Below are 18072 nucleotides of genomic sequence, written 5' to 3' on the forward strand. Positions count from 1 at the left end.
ATCCAATTGGGTAAAGGGAATGGACTTTTCACCTGTATATTTGGGCATAATTCAGCTCTTTGTTCAACTACCAGGAAAAATAAATTTATAAAGTTTTATAGGAATTTGTGGATTTTTCCATACTCCCTGACTTTTAATATTTTTAAGTATCTTTGAGAAGCAGGAACAGGATGCCTAAAGATCAACTTCTTTCAAACAATATTCAAGACAGATCTTTGATTTGATTTTCCCCTGTACCTTGAATGTTAAACATTTTTTTGATTCTTTCAACACAAAAACAAAATTAGCAGCAAGTGTGCACTCTGAGGAAAATGAAATAAGATTGCTTCCAGCAGCACCTTCAGCTGAATGCTTTTAATGTAATGAGTTTTTATCCACCTGGAGAATTTTGGTAATGCAATAATATTCAAAATTTACTTGAATCTGGGGATAGCATGACCACCAAATTACTTTTATATTGCTGCACCCAAATGAAATACTATTAATCTTAAATTATAAGAGCAAAAATCTTAATAATATTATTAAATTAGCTATCAAAAACCCACTCTCTCAGACTTTTTGCTGTTATGACAGAACTTTTAAATTATATTTCATATATATGTAATTCACATACAGTGGAACAATCATGCACTTTGGGATGAAGAAAACTTCAGGTTCTAGATCCAACTCCTACTGGTACGGTCAAATTACTTGACCTCTGTAAGTCTCAATTTCCTTAAAAAATAAGGCTATTAACACTTATTTTATAAAACTACTTTATCAGCAGAATCAAGTATTAAAAATGCCTGAAAAGCTGCAAGCACATACAAGCTCAATAATTAATAGTGGGAGAGAAATTAGCTATGGTTGTATCCATTGGGCAAATCATTGTTATTTCTTTCAAGGTTTGTGTAAATTGAAGATAAAATGGGCTACAAGACTGGATATGGCAAGCATGATGGTATGATATATTGAGTCACTATTTTAAGATCTGTTCAATGCCTTCATGAGGATTTGAATTAACTCACTTTATCATGTCAGCAGAAAATTGGCCCTATCAGCTTTGCTCCCATTCATCCCAACTGATGGACAGGAAAATAATGACAGCTTAATTCCTACTCCGACTGTCATACTCCATCATGGACAGTGACTCAGTAAAGGTCAGGAGATCCACAGTTTTATTCAATTTTGTTTTTACCTTTTTCTAAGAAAATCAAAAGCACTATACCTTAAGCCTTTGGTTCTGCTGATTAGCAAATGAATAATCTTAAAATAGCACTTACATCCTCTGCTCCTTGAAAGTAGGCTGGGTTTAATGATTTGCTTCCAAAACAAAGAATATGAAAAGGTAATGAAAGTACTTTTACCAGGGAGAAACCTAAAAAACACTATTTCTACCAAGTGATCAATGTCAATATCTATAGTGATAATTCGTGTCAGTAGTATGTATCTCCTTGTGTAGGGCATGGGATATGTTGAGAATGACGCTTTAACTCTGTGGTATTCTTCCCTAAAACTCATAACCCCAATCTAATCATGAGAAAATGTTAGACAAATCCAAATTGAGTGACATTCTACAAAATGTCTGACTGATAGTCTTCAAAACTGTGAAAACTAAGGAGAGTCCTCACAACCCAGAGTAGACAATGGAGACAATTTGACTAAATGCAATTTCTATTCCAAGATAGAATCCGGGAATAGCAAAAAGCATTAGTGAGAAAAACTACTTAAATCTGAATAAAATCTGTACCAATGCTGCTTTCTTAATCATGACAAATGTACCATAGTTATATGAGATAACAACAGGAGAACACAGATGATGAAGATATGAGAAGTCTCTGTACTACCTTCAACTTTTTTTATAAACTGAAGTTATTCCAAAATAAAAAGTTCAGTAAAAAATTAATTTAAAAATTAAATCATAAAACAAAATTAAAGATAAAATGAAATATGCCATCTAAGCAGCTATAGTCTTCATTTTATCTTTTAACCAACATAAAAGACTTTAAATATATAAAGTATCTACCATCTCTCTACATCATCATTATGAATCAATTATTTGAATAATTTAAAAGATTTGGGTTTTCTTTACATCTACCATCTCTCTACATCATCATTATGAATCAATTATTTGAATAATTTAAAAGATTTGGGTCCAATTCAAAATTTAGAGACATCTGCTCAGTTTCTGTATTCAAAGCTCTCATAAGCTTTTCAAAACATTCTGGAATTCAAAGAAGCCTTTGAAGGAAGAGACAGAGTAGAAGTAAGAAGAGAAAAGGAGGAGAAATGACATTCATGGAATGGAGCATGTGGGACCGAACTGTGTTCGTGATCTTATCTAAATTATCTCATCAGATCCTCACAATTCCCCGAGGTAGGTATCATTATTATCCCCATATTCACAGTTAAGCAAAAGGAGGTTATGATCTTGTCCAAATTCACACTAATAGTCAAGAGTAACTAACTATAGAGCCAAAACAAGGGTACACAGTATTATACTGCCCTCTTGTAAGCCAAAAATGTTTAAAGGTCACTTGCCCACATGAATGTGAATGACAGAGTTCTAGTAACTATTTTAAAAACAAGGAAATAGAAAAAAATTTAAACTAAGCCAATAAGGAAATGACAAAACTTAATAAATTATTCACTCATTTTTTAAAGGTGCTTAATTTTACATTCTGTGAATTACTTAAACCATGAAATATCTGGCTTTATACATCCTTATACATCCCTCTATGCTGCTTTTGATTGTTGTCCTTCATATATATATACACTTATATATATATATAGTAATCATAATATATATTTATATACCCACTGTCATAATATATATTTATATACCCACTGTCTTAAAGTGTATATATATATATATATATATATATATATATATATATATATATATCTACAAAGAAAATCTGTCTCAATCTTGAAACCTGGGTCAATTTAATCCTGGTGACTCAAATGGCAAGCCTCAATTACAGCTCAGAGTTCTGGACTTCTTGTCAATTACTCCCACTTATGGGAACTTCTAATATGAAACTTAGGCTAGAAATCACGGGAACAGCAACACTAGTGTAAGAAGAGCTAAAGAAAATGAGTGCATTTGGGAAGCCTTATCAAAGGTGGAAAATGTTCTTTCCTTTCATCAATTCAGGGGCCCTAGCAAACTGTCTGCCAACTTACATGTTTTCACCATAATTATTTTTCAGCTGGGCTTATTGCATCTTCCATTGATTAAACTGTTGGGCACACTTGCAAGATTGTGAAATCTAGACCTATCTCCGTTGCTCAAGTTTACAATCAAAGGAACAAAAGCAAAAATAAGTTTCATTATACAGGACTGGCAAATTCAGGGAAGGTCTGATACTTACCCATTATGAGAACCTAGAGTGAAGATTTTGTTGCAGAGAAGGAAGGGATGGCAATTGAGATGGGTACTGGTATATGGGCTCCGAAGGTCTGGAGCCATTCCTGTATTATGAATACTGACAGCCACTCAAGTCCATTCTTTTAAGGAAATGCATTCTGCCCTTTAGAAGGAAAACACAATGATCTTCAGCTCACTGAATTAATCACAGCACACTCTCAAACCAGGAGCACTCATAATCATGTTATCATCAGAGACAACTTGGAGCTTTGGAAATAATGAATTCCCTGATACAGCTCCATGAAACTGATAGGTAATCTGTGCCATATAAACACATCCAAAGTGACCGACCAAGTTATCCCCCATGCTGCATTCTGTCTCTCTCAAAATAAGGGAATTACTACTATTTTTGAAATGACTCCTCGATCTTTATGGTAAGTTTAAGAGACATAAAAATCTGCTGCCAGGAATGAATTCCTCGGTTTGTATGCAGCCATCATCAACTTGAAAGCTGAACATACACAAAATCCACATAGATTAAACTACCTTATTCATTACCATATTTTTTTAAAAATATTTTTTTCTTTTTTTTATGATAGTCACACAGAGAGAGAGAGAGAGGCAGAGACACAGGCAGAGGAAGAAGCAGGCTCCATGCACCGGGAGCTCGATGTGGGACTCGATCCCAGGTCTCCAGGATCGCGCCCTGGGCCAAAGGCAGGCGCTAAACCGCTGCGCCACCCAGGGATCCCCTCATTACCATATTTGAATGGGAAAGTGGCTGCAAAGTTCTTCACACAGAGCTTACTACATAACAAAAATGCAACAAATCTTGGCTATTATTTGATTATTGTTAGTTTTTCACAGCCCTCCGACATTAACCCTTGAAAGAAACACATTTATGAAATCATAGGTAGAGACAACTAAATCTTGAGAAGTCTATCAGTTTACAAGCCAAACTAGCATAATGTGGGTGGGGGTGAGGGGTGGGAGGGTGGAGCAGGGAATTTTTTTTTTTTTTTAATAACAAGGGGAAAAAGGAATCTTAAGATTTCACAACCTCTCTTCCTGATTCATTTAAGTATTTAATAACCCTGTCAGGAAATTTCTCAATTACTCTAACCTAACTACCTCATACTGCAATTTAAGTTTATTTCCTCATGTTCCAGCTTCAGTGGAGATAGAGAACAGATGGTCTCAATCCTTTGCATAATAATAACTTTTAAAATGTTTTATGGGTTCAGAGACTTAGTAAATCTTTCCTTGATTATTTTCTTCACCTCAACAAATAAGTCTAGTGCATTAAACACCATCAGTAGCAGTATGTTTGAATATAGCAGACAAGTGGCAAATATCAAGGAAAACATACCCATCATTATTAACATGCACAAAACATCCTCAAATTTGTCTATTTTGAGCAGGAATCTGTATACACCACACATCAGTAGGACAGCAAGTGCTTTCTTTGAAAATCTCTTTGAAGAAGAGATTTCTAGGAACTAAATACAAAATCATATCCAGAAAATTCTTCACTAACCAGCAGAATAACTTCTGCAAAAAAAAAAAAAAAAAAAAAAAAAAAAGGAAAGGAAAGGAAAGAAAAGAAAAGAAAAAAAAAGAAAAGAAAAGAAAAGAAAAGAAAAAAGAAAATGATAGGGATCAGTTTTGCCATATTTCTTACTCAAGTTTGATTTAAGAAGGATCTGAATAGCAGTAGACTAATTTACCTAGAGTAATATAAACTTCAGAACAAATTATAGAGATTTAGATTTTAAACAAAACAAAGTTCTGGATAAGAAAATAACACATATCCTCAAAGAAACTTTGATAAGACTGATGAGAAAAAGCAGACATCTGTTAACTTACCTGACAAGACTTGAGAACACATCAAGGGCTGAGTAGATAAAAACAAATTTTTACTAAAAAGTATCTTGTCTAAAACATGGACAGTTAGTGCATTTTTGCATATATTTTAAGAGTAAATGATTTCTGGCATCAAAAGGACAGCTTACTTATCTGCATGTTCAGGAACTGAATTTTGTCATTTTGATTGTTTGTCATTCTATGTCTCTCTTTCCTGTGTGTGTTTATTTTCCCCCACTGAATTTCTTTTTGACAGCTTCTTTATCCATCTTTCTCTCACTTTCAAACATTTCCAAAAACTTTTGAGCTTTAAAAAAACTATTCCATTATTAAAATCACATTCTATCATTGTTAACCAATCCCTTATATTTTGGAAATTATAAGAACTCAATCTAAAAAGTGTCAATAACTTTTTGTCTCCTTCAGGCTCTGGGATAAAGTGTTGATGCTTTACCAGTCTGATCTCATTTTCACAAGAATTAAAAAAACATGTACATAGAACTGAGCATCACATATTTTTATGATTTGCTTTTCTACAGATTTATATTCACCCAAATACAACATGCTGTTTCCTAGGAAATATTCTATTAAATTTCAGCCTGTTCATTTCCAAGAAAACTTAATCCACTTGTATCATTCTGCTGTGGATCAAAGTAACTTAAAAGTCAAATTTAATTTATTTAAATGGAAGTTAAATTCATTTCTAAAACATATCCTCTCTCATTTAAATAAATATCCATCTCACATGTGTGAGAGATTTGTTATTAAGAACCCACAGGGGCACCTGGGTGGCTCAGTGGTTGAGCATTTGCCTTTGGCTCAGGTCATCCTCTCAGGGCTCCACAGGGAGCCTGCTTCTCCCTCTGCCTATGTCTCTGCCTCTCTCTGTGTGTCTCTCATGAATTAATACATAAAATCTTTAAAAAAAAATAAGAAGAACCCATAGTACTCACATATCCATGTTTTCTGAATTCCTGCATATTTTGCTCTTTGAGTTGTCCTATAACCATATTATGCAAAAGTAGAATTTCCATTCATCAGTGGATATAGGCAAACTATGTCAAAATCCCACTTTATTTTAAAGAATTAAAAACTAACTCTAAAGAGTCTTCTTTTAATTCCCATATTACATTAGACCTTCCTTTGACTATCTTCATGATACACTGAACTCCTCTTTTAATATAAAAGCCATGGATTTAATTTTTTAAATTACTCTGTAAAATTAGTTTTTTAATCTCTCCCCTGGAAGAACCCAGATTCCATAGGGGTAAGAAACATGTCTCTCTTATTCACTAGTATATCGCTGCAAAAAGCAAGTATTTATCATATGAATTCATGAATTTTAAGTTTCCGATATCCAGTTAAAATTGGGAATAATCTATGGCTCTAAAAAATAGCCTTTAAATTTTTTAATCTATTGTACTAAAACCAAATTCCTCTGGAGCACTGATACTCACCATTTCAGCTATGTTGTTGAACACAATGCCAGTAAGGATAGTTTTCTCTGGTTCATTAAACACTTCTATAAATGACATAAACAGACTATTCTGATAGTCTCTTTTATTTTAAACAATTAAAAATGGTTGGATGACAGTTCTATCATAGAATAGAGTTAGTCCATTAAGCATTTTACTATAAAATGATTTTGTGGTACTAATCGTATCCCTGGAGATGGTTATATAAAGAAACTTCTTCAATAAATTAACAAAAAACAGATGCTTCTCTTGCCCTTACATGTCAGAATTGTAAAGGCATTCTATTACATAAATTGTGCATCAATTTATGTTCATTGTATCCATGGCAGTGTAAACTAATTATGGAGCAAATCTCTGGAGCTCATTAGCTTTCATCTTCCCTTTAAGACCAATTACATAAAGAAAATGAGCTCCCATAAATATTTTTGGCTCATCTTATTCCTCATTTGGTTTTAGTGAACATGAATATTTACTTTATTTGAACTTGTCAACTTTTGAACAAGGTATCCTGCTTCCAAAAATATTTACTTGGATTCTGGCCTACTGACCAAAAATAAATAAATAAATAAACCCAGATGTCAGAAACAAGCCCAGGTAATACAGTTAAACCAAAACTTATCTGTTAGAGGACAACTCATGGAAGGTAAGATCCATAAAATGTTTCTATTTCTTTAAACTCAAACAGTGCTGCGAAAGTTCCAAATATTTGGTGGGCCAGAGACCTAATTCTACTGAAACATACTAATGGGCCATCCTTTCTCATCAACACTGGTTAATCAATCCAAATAGAGATGTTGATCATGTGAAGTTTCCACAATTATAGCAATCTTAATACTTCTAAGATATTTAACATAAAAATAAGGGGCATTCAAAAGATTTAAGTAAATCTTTTTAAAGGGCAATAGGAGTATGGATGATATTTTTCCTTGACAACTCTAATAAAGCCTTCAAAAGCCAGACAATCTGACTCATCAGTGGCTTTGATTGTTTAATACACAGTAAAAGGCTTCACTAGCCTCTTCAGTGAATGATTTGACAAAATAAAACTCTCGATTTGAACCATATTACATGGTATATTAGGCAGAAAATGCCAAGAGCAGAAGGCAATCATCAGATGTGGGATTCGTGAAGCAAATTTACTGGAACTGTTAGTAAATTTACTGGATCATCGCTTTTGGAATTCCACATAAATCATGCCGGTCACTGTACTTATAAAAACGGTGTAACCCTAAATGCAATGTCAAAGAATGATAACAGAATGCTCCCAGATCTTGCTTTTGCAGAGAATGCCCTGCCTTTGCTTCAGGTTTTCCTTTCAAATCCAGACAAATGTGACTCAATCCTTATTTAAATAAAAGGCATGGCATGGCCTTTCAAAAGCAGTCACAGAAAATCGCTTTTGAAAGCCAAATAGAGAATATACCTCCACTTGCACATAGCCACCACAGATTGCAGTCCTACATCTAGTTTCATTCTGCTTTTCAGCAAACTGTGGTGGACTAGCAAATATCTAACAGTAGGAAGTTGCTGCCATCTACAGGCTTCCTAGAACTTTATCTTAAATATTTAAACATTTTTCTGAAATCAAAGGACCAAGAACCTCTATGGTAAACAGATTTGATACAGGAGCCTATAATATCCTAAAAAATAATAAATGAGAAAGATGCCTGTTAGAATCCTTTGGGGTGCCCTCTGAAATTTCTTTATATCAGCTGGACTTCATCTTTTAAACCACGATACATTTAATTTTTTTAAGTATTTAAAACCTAAAATAGTTTCAGGAAATTAACTTTCTTATTCAAGTAACATATAAACAAAAATAAATACTTCTGACTAATTTATCTATATTTCCGCAGCAGTCTTAATCATCATCCAATCGTTTTCTTCTTATAACCACCTAATTAGTAACTTATAAATTAATATTAAATGCAGTGTGGCAAAATGATTAACAAAATCTGTATTCAGAGGGCTCATCTTCAATTCTTACCCTACAACTTACCACTGGTAAGTAACATTGGACAAGTAACTTGGCAATTCTGTGCCTCTTCATCATTAAAGTGGAGAGAAAACATAAGCCATAAGAATATTGTAATGTTTAAAAAAATGCACTAAGGACACTAGTAGCAGTCATGGCCATTTAGCTCATTAAATATTAACCTTATCATAGTAAAAGTTACGTGTGCAAATTATATATGTAAATTTGTGTATTATAGATATGCAGGTAGTATGAACATTCCCATATGTCAAATTAGTAGGTAAGGTCAAAGGTATTTATCCCAATGGTTTTCAAACCTGAATGAGCACTGGAATCTCTTTGGGAGCTGTAAAAAATTATAAACGTCTCAACTTCATTCCTAGAGATTATTGTAATTTTTTCAAAGATCCCCAAGTGATTCGATTGTATGGCCAAAGTTGAGAATCAACCTTATATATTTGGTTATGTGTTTTTATTATATAACATAATGAAAATTAAAATAAAGATGAATTCTTTCAACCATGCTCATCATTTGAAAATGTTACGACAGTCATCTACAGTATAGCAACTTTTATCATGACATATATGCTCCCTCTCTGTTATGTCTATGTTGAAAACAGTGTTTATAAAATAATCCATTTTTGTAGTTAGCACACTTGGAGTTGGTTGAAAAAATAAATAAATCCTATTTGTTTTTACCCATGAGCAACACCACCAGTGATGAATTTATAATTAAAGGACACCTGATCATTTGGTTGAGGCATGTAAATTCGTTAGGCTGTAGTTTAAAAAATCGGGAGATTTCTATTAGCCTGATTCTCTAGTAAGCTACCCTGGGCAAACTGGAGCAAAGACTAAAGAATCCCATATTTGTAATCTGATAACACAGGATACATGAAAAATGAAAGTGAAGAAGTCAATATAGACCAAACAGGTTGTTAACATTTACATTTCTATAAGTAGATTTTGAATTTGAATTGATCACAAGAAAATATTTACAGAGACTGTGTCTTGCCTTGATGAAGTAGCAAAGCATCAACACAAATGTTTACTAATTTTTTTAAAAAAAATAACTTCAGGTTTACATTTCTTTATTCACTGCCTCATACCATAATAATTACTCAGAACATAGAGATTTTAGGTATAACTGCATACTTAGTCTAACAACTTCAGCATAGATAAAACAATACTTTTCCTTATAATATGAATATGTATAGTATGACTATGTACCAAATAAGTATCTTTCAGTAGCAATTTTATTCTAAAGGTGAAAATTTTAGCCGATGATTTCTTATTTGCAACTCAGTGCTCACTCACCTTACAAATATTGGCATATTTTTAGGGTGTAAACAGATGCTTCCCGACTTCTTCCTAGAGTATCCATCCTCATATGGTCTATTTAGTCTAGTTGACACATAACTCAGGCATAAAAATTACAAAAATGAAAATATTTCACTCAAAGTAGCAAATAAAACAGGACAGGGAGAAAAGTAGTCTTCTCAAATGTGAGCAACCTATAAAGCATAGCATAATTAGTTACATTTTGTGTGAATTTAATGCACTAAACACGTATGCACACACAAATAAGAGTTATAAGTACTATAGAATAGATCTATAATCTAAACTAGATGGACAATGGAGAGAGGGAATTTGTTATCATCATCATCATCATCATAATAAATCTACCTCTATTCTTTATACAGCTTAATGCTACAAACTGTAAAAAGCTAAAATCAGTAAGAACTGACTCAAAATGAGTAAGTCTCAAAGCTCATAATACCTAATAATATTATATTTATAAAAAAGATTAAATAGCTATAATTTTGACTATCTGTATATAAATCCATATGATGACAGAGATCAGGCAAAGTTATTTTGGTGTGAAAAATGACAGACCTCTAGGGATCCAGTTATGATAAAGACCAGCTAATCCAGTACTTCCCAACCTTTTAAAATATGACTATTTTCAAGAAATAATAATGTTAACTAATAATTGTGAATATATGTATTAAAGACATCACATGCCAGATTCTGCTCTGCATATGTTATAAGGTAGCTATTATTATTTCTCAGCCTTTTAGAGGAAGAATATGAGGAACAGGGATTTTCTAGCCTCCCAGAATCTAAAACCAAGGAATCAGCTTCAAGGTCCAGACTGGCATTTGCTACAAGATATGGCAGTAACAGCCAAAAATATGTCCTCTCCAAATATTTCAACTTTAAAAGTAGATTTTTCATTTTTTAAGTATTTTATAAGATTTAACATACCTTTTGAAAAAATTATACATACGCGAGATTCTGATACTCCTCTCTCATTCTCCAGGTTGAAAATCATGGCTCTTGTCCTACCTTCTTATTTTATAGATTCATGCCTTTAGAAATATTTCTTAAACACCTGTATTGGGTGATGAGCAAAATACAATCTTCTACTTGATGATAGTTTCAAAAATAATTGTACAAATGAGTAAAAGGTGTTAAATTAATAAAAGATGGATAAATATATGATAATTTAAAAACTATCAGAAGGCCTCTTGAGAGAAATAGTGTATTTAGTATATTTTAAAGAATGGGTAGGGTTTAGATAAATTTAAATAGTTAAGAAAGATGTTCCAAGTATTAAAAAATTATTAGGAAGAGGGGAGAGATTTAAAAGTACATGATGAGCAGGAAACAAAGAGTCCAATTTGCCAGAAATGAAAACTATTAAAATGCATATAGGAATAGATAATGTTGAAGGTAGAAGAAGGAGGTTCTGGAAAGTTAGACAATTCCATAAACAAGGGTATAATAAGACTAGAGCTCAGTTTTACACAGGTAAATCTGGTGGCAGTATATAAAATAAATTGGCATGATGATAAAATACAACTGGCAAGAGAACTATAAGAATGGCAATGGAAATGCAGCAAATGGGGGAATGAAAATTACATATTATACAAATAGAATCCATACATTTTGAGAAACAAGTGATCTAGACAAGTATAAGAGAATACAACTTCATGAGAAAAATGACTATGAAGATTAAGGATCATCAACAAAAATAGTAAATAGAGGGGAACATCAGCTCTAAGGGTCAGTCATAATTTCAGTTTGAAAAGCTGAATCTGAAAGGTCAGAATAGTCAGGGGAAGATATCTAGCAGACATTTTTAAAATGTTTCATTAAAATTCAAGAGCAAAACCAGGGTCAGGGACACAAATGTGTTACATTGGTTACAGATTCTGTTATAAAATTAGATATAAGAGGATACCAAGGCAGGGTATACACTGAGAAGAGTAAAGAATTAAAGCAGGTCCTTGAGAAACATCTACATTGAAGGGGAGAAGAGAAGGAGTAAAAAAGACAAAAGTCATCATCAAAGAGAGCAGAAATTCAGGCAAGTTGTAATTAAGAAATTAAGGGTGGGTATAAGAGTATGTAGTAGACAATAATAACAAGCGTTACAGGTAGGTCAAGGATGGTAAAGCCTGAGGAATTCCATTGGATTTGTTAATAAGTCAATGACATCCTTCAAAAAAGCATTTGTGGTAAGCAGAATAATGGCTCCTAAAATATGTCCATATCTAAACCCCTGGAACTTGTGAAAATGTTACCTTACACGGCAAAAGGGACTTTGCAGATGTGATTAAGGATTATGAGACAGGATGAGTATCCTGCATTATCCAGGTGGGCCTGTATGTAATTACCAGGTCCTTACAAGTAAAAGAGGGAAGCAGGAAAGGAATAAGGAGACGTGATAATGGAAGCAAATTTTGGAGCAATGGGATAGCTTCACTGAGGAGGACTAGGGTTCGGGAAGGCGGGGGACACAAGAAAAGAATGTAGGTGGCCTCTAGAAACTGGAAAGGCAAGGGAAGCCTCTTCTCCTCAAGGACCTCCAGAAGAAATGAGCCCTGCCAACATCTTGAATTTAGTCCCATGAGACTATTTCGTATTCCTGACCTCCAAAACTGTAAGATAATAAATACGTGTGACTTAAGCCAACAAGCTTGTAGTAATTTACTACAACAGAAATAAGAAATTAAAACTTTCAGTTAAGGGGCTAAATTAGTTGCTACTCTTCACACCAACATTTGAGCTGTAAAGTTAAGAAGGCCAACATCAAGTCCCAACAGTACAAATTACTTGACTTTTCCATGTGTCAGTTTCCTTGTCTGTAAAGTGAGAGTAACAATAGTACCTACCTCACAGAGTTGAGAATATATGAATACATAAATGAGATGACACATGTAAAATATTTAGTGTTTAGCACCTAGCATGGGCTCCATAAATGTTAATTATTGTTATGTCATATGATGAAGGATTAAGGTATATTCTAGGCACTATAAAGCAGTAAGACAGGTGGGATCCCCTGGTGGCTCAGTGGTTTAGGGCCACCTTCAGTCCAGGGCATGATCCTGGAGTCCTGGGATAGACTCCCACATCAGGCTCCCTGCATGGAGCCTGCTTCTTCCTCTGCCTGTGTCTCTGTCTCTGTGTGTGTGTGTGTGTCTCTCGTGGATAAATAAAATCTTTTTAAAAAATAAAATAAAATTAAATTAAATTAAATTAAATTAAATAAATAAAATAATAAAATAAAATAAAGCAGTAAGACAGTGAAACCTAGAGAAAGTGGAGACCTGTGGAAACTCAAAGTGCTAAGACTGCTTTGAACTGATTCAAGTCATATTGTCATATTCCCAGTTGTGTTGGCCCTGGTCCAACAGCACTCTTGCACTATATCACATTATTTGTGGCAGAGACTACTATCTGTCCCTTTCACTTTAGTAATAGAACCTCTGCGTTTTTCCTAGCACAAGGTCACACAACTAGAGACTATCTTTTGTATCCTTCCTTACATACAGATGTCCCCATGTGACTACATTCAAACAGCTGGATGTGGATAGAAATATGCCAACTGGAGGTCAATCCTCTAAAAGACAAAAGATCCTTGATCTCTACTTTCTCTTTCCCTTCTTAAATGCTAGGACATGGGCAAGGTGCTAGTAAAGCAGCTCCAGCCATGTTAGAGAAGATCTCATCCTAAGAGATAGTGTAAAACAAAATGAAAGGAAATCAGACTCCTAGATGACTTCATTGAACAGGGCTAATTATTGCATTGGACCAGCCACCTACTTCTGGACTAATTAAATAAGAGAGAATCAACTTCTATTTTGTTCTGGGCTACTTAATCCATACTCTATACACTTATATAGAGTATATATAAGTATATATATACTTATACTGTTCCTATAAATAAATTAATGAAATAGAAGAAAAAAGAATATAGAGAAAAGTTAGAGGAACCTGAGGTTTCAGAATGATAAATCTAATCACTATTCTAGAAAAGGATTGGAAATCTTTTTTGAAGAGTTAATAAAAATATTAATAACTTTAATTGCAAGCATATTATGTTCCAGGAACTAAGCTAAGTTTTTTTCATGCAGTGTCCCATTTAAGCTCTATTATATTTCTATAAGAATAGTCCTAATATATCCCCATTTTTTGATAAAAAAAAGATTAGCCAATGATATTAGCTAAACCACCCAAGGTCACATAAGCAAAAAGTGATTTTAACTAAAGTTGGCCTAATTTCTAAACCCTAGATTTTAATCACTATATGTCCTGCCACTTATGCAGGAATAGTAAACAACAATTTAGCATTTAGGGGTAACTTATGGTACTAAGATTTTCCATCACATACACTTTTATATTATATCCAAGCAGTCATGATTTTTTATTTCTACTAGAAAACATATTTTAGATAATGACTTCTTTTATCTAAACATTATGGGTGTCCAAGCATATTTTTTATTGGAAATGTAGATTTGAGCTACACATCTTATGTGCACACACATACATAAATACATCAAAATTGGCAAGAAGTTAATAGGGGGGCTGGCTGGCTTGAATGTAAATAGAATGTAAGGGAACATCTGTATAGGATTTAAGACCTAAGCTGGTAATCTGCTGCATGTTCAAAGGAGTCAATATTAAACAAATTGTAATTTCAAATTATTATGTATTCTTCAAATAGACATTCTTCAATCAGTTACTAAAGATTATTTCTGGAAATTGAAGCCTATCTCCTAATTATATGTTTTTTTATCTTGAATGAGACTTCTCAAAAAAATAGATTGCAGTTTTGTTTAAAGACTACCCAGAAATTTCAGTCCTTTATCTAAAGCTTATTATTTCTTTTGAGCATAATATATATAGTTGGGCATGAGTAAATACCACTAATTTGATATTTGATTTCCAGACCAGCAGTCAGTTCAGGAAAGGACAGCAAAACCAGATTGTGAATTTGCTATTGACATTGGGCTACTATTTAGGAATATAAAAATTCTGCCATCAAAACCATATAACATATTACAAATGGGCTTCATATTTAGTGCTTAGTACTAGATTTAATAGGACTCAAGTCTAGGCCCAATGAAAGATGTATTAGAACACAGATAATTTCAGGTTTGTAATCAAAGCTTTGTTATTGCCATAGACTGAATATTTGTGTGCCTCAAAAGTCACATGATGAACCCTAATCTTCAATATGATGATATGAAAATGTGGGACTTTTGGGAAGTAATGAGATCATGAGGGCAGAGCATTCATGAATGGGATATTAATCCTCATAAAAAAGAATCCAGAGAACTCCCTTGCCCCTCTGCCATGCGAGGACACAATTAGAAGACAACCGTTTCTGAACCAGAAAGCAAAAGCACATCATGAAGTTCTCAATTCATTGGAAGGGAGGGCTAATTTCTAATCAGTGTGCTATGAATAAATGTTAAATGTTAAATCAGAGCTATGATAGATTTTATGATGGAAATATACATATCATTATGATAGTTTAAAACATGAAGACATGATATAGCCCCTGATATCAGATAGAACTTCTCTAAGCAAGAAATGTATCAGCTGTATCTTTAAAAATTAAAGGAAGTTACCAAAGGCGAGAAGAGTGCAGGTGGGAGAAGAAGAGATCATTCAAGAAACTAAATGAAAACCAGTGTAAACCTTGGGACAAGATGAGCTTGGAGTGGGAGGCAGAGCCAGAATTGGCAGGGCTTTATACACCATGTTAATGATTTTAATCACTGTCTTGGGAACAACAGGAAGCCAATGAAAGGTTTTAACCAAGAAATGACAGGGTAAACATAACAATATTCTCACCGCATCATGAAATTTGAAGGGAAACAAGAATGGATAATGGGAGAGCAGTCTAAAAGCATGTTAATTCAGGTCTTCCAAGAAGCAGATGCCAAGGTGGATTAGAAACACAAGGAATTTATCAAGGTTAATGCATATGAAAAATAAAATAAAAAACAGGAGTTGGAATATCCATAGAAATATTTCAGACTGCAACATAAGTCTGAAACTTTTGAAAGAGAAATGTCAGCAAGAAGGATTAAGTAGGAAGAAAATTACACTAAGCTGCTTTGACAAAGTCTCAACTCAGCCCAACAAAGAGCTTCAGGGCAAAGATTGCACATGGAGGAGTTCCACACTGGTCATAGCAGACCAAGTCCAACCACCCCTTCTGTGATTAGTCATTGGCCAGAGCTGTTAGAAGTCAATCCTGGAGGCAACATCAGTTAACTATACTCTTTATGGGTGGTTCTCTCCTAAAGTGAAATCTGAGGAGTGCCTCTGTCACTATAAAGAGTTGACTTAAAAATCCAGGCGAGAGATGAGGTAGGTGGTGGTAAAAATAGAGATAAAGAAAAAAAAATTATGTACTCAAGAAATACTTAAGAAGAATGAAAATGAGTATGAAAGAAAGGGCAGCACTAAGAAAGCTCTTGTATATCAGATAAAGATAATTATCATATGATTCCACTAGTATATGGCATTTAAAAAAACAAAACAGAGGATCATAGGGGAAGGGAGGGAAAAATAAAATCAGACAAAATCAGAGAGGGAGACAAACCATAAGAGACTTTTAACTATAGGAAACAAACTGAGGGTTGCTGGAGGGGAGGGGAGTGAGGGGATAGAGTAACTGAGCTACCCTATAATTTTATTTATTTATTTATTTATGAGAACACAGAGACCTAGGCAGAGGGAGAAGCAGGCTCCCCATGGGGAGCCTGATGTGGGACTCAATCCCAGGGCCCCATGATCATGACCTAAGCCAAAGGCAGATGCTCACCCACTGAGCCACCCAGGTGTCCCTCATCCTTTATTTTAATGTGCAGTAGAAATGTGTCTGTTGTGTTTAAAACTAGGTTTCAGTCATAAATATTCTTTGCTGGTAAGCATCTTTTTTTCTTTCAAAAGTGTTTACTACATGTCAACAGGTTTGGAAACGCATCACCTTAGAATTATATAATTCATAAAAGGTTATACAACCAGTCATCTAGTGAATTATTACATAAGTGTAACCAATTTTAATATGGCTGATTTGACTGGTGACCGGTAGTCATAGTGTCCATAGTACAGTCATAGTCCCCAAAACTTTAGTCAGCATGCAAAACTGGTCCACCAAACTAAAGCTGAGAATCAACTGTCTACATCTCTCCAGAGTGTATGGAGCTGGCTGCAGACCACTATACACTGACCATAAAATCTCACCAATACACTGTAAAGCATCATGAGCAGAGGTCACGAGATATACTGGCCAGCAGTGAGCAGTGCCCAAGACAGAAAGAGAGACTGACCAATACTTGGACTAGAAGGGCAAGCCGTCCACCTCATTTCTCTTACTTGCTCACAGTTTCAGCTTAATGTATTAAATAGGAATAAAGAAATGAAAGTTGTGACTGCTAAGTGATGCCAATTTCTCTTCCTACTGCTTCTACATTGACCTCTGGAGTCACAGGTCTTCTCATTGACCTGGAAATGTTGTTTCGCAGAATACTGCATCAGGCCAAAGAAAGGATGTGGGATGGGTTGGGGGGTTGGGAAAAGGAGAAGAGGGAGAGAGAGAGAGAGAGATCCACATATTGAACTTGTTCCCCATATCCCAGGGAAGGAGAAGTCCTACCAAATGCAAAGAAAAACAAACAAAAACAATTGTCTTGATGACTTATTGCTTATCTGAGGATCTTTAAAAAGGTAACTGTGACTATGTGTGATTTCATCTCAAGGGCTAACTTCAGTATTAACATTCTACTACCACCACTACTCCTTCCTATTAATATGTCTGTCACTAGATATATACTGTAAATCTGATAAGTTATAAGGGAAGGTTAGAGGTATTAAATTCTGGCATTAAATTGTATTTTGTCACCAGCAGTTGGCTTATTCCTTTTCCCACAGTTGTCATAAAATAACACTCTTGCTTAAATTACCACTCACTATTTACCATAGATCCCCAAAATTCTAATTATAGTATTTGCGAAAATACAGCTACAATTCTTGTTAAATAACTTTAAAGGGATGCTTTCCAATTTGTTCTAAATATCTCTGTAAGTTGTAATGAGATTTTAGTA

The 18072-nt window shown here is 34.1% G+C and overlaps 1 long non-coding RNA gene across 7 annotated transcripts in view; it reads right to left on the bottom strand.

The window, feature by feature from the left end:
* LOC140636825 (uncharacterized) overlaps positions 1 to 18072 on the bottom strand; it is a 492878-nt gene that overhangs the window by 412281 nt on the left and 62525 nt on the right. For all 7 annotated transcript variants that reach the window (XR_012034060.1, XR_012034058.1, XR_012034057.1 and 4 more), the window contains 3 exons: positions 10931 to 11057; positions 9980 to 10176; positions 3354 to 3512 (listed from right to left, as the gene is read on the bottom strand). This is a non-coding gene — a long non-coding RNA (uncharacterized lncRNA). The remainder of the gene's footprint in view (positions 1 to 3353; positions 3513 to 9979; positions 10177 to 10930; positions 11058 to 18072) is intronic.

The sequence above is a fragment of the Canis lupus genome, chromosome 1, assembly GCF_048164855.1.
Source record: "Canis lupus baileyi chromosome 1, mCanLup2.hap1, whole genome shotgun sequence".
In the NCBI taxonomy this organism is placed as follows: Eukaryota; Metazoa; Chordata; class Mammalia; order Carnivora; family Canidae; genus Canis; species Canis lupus.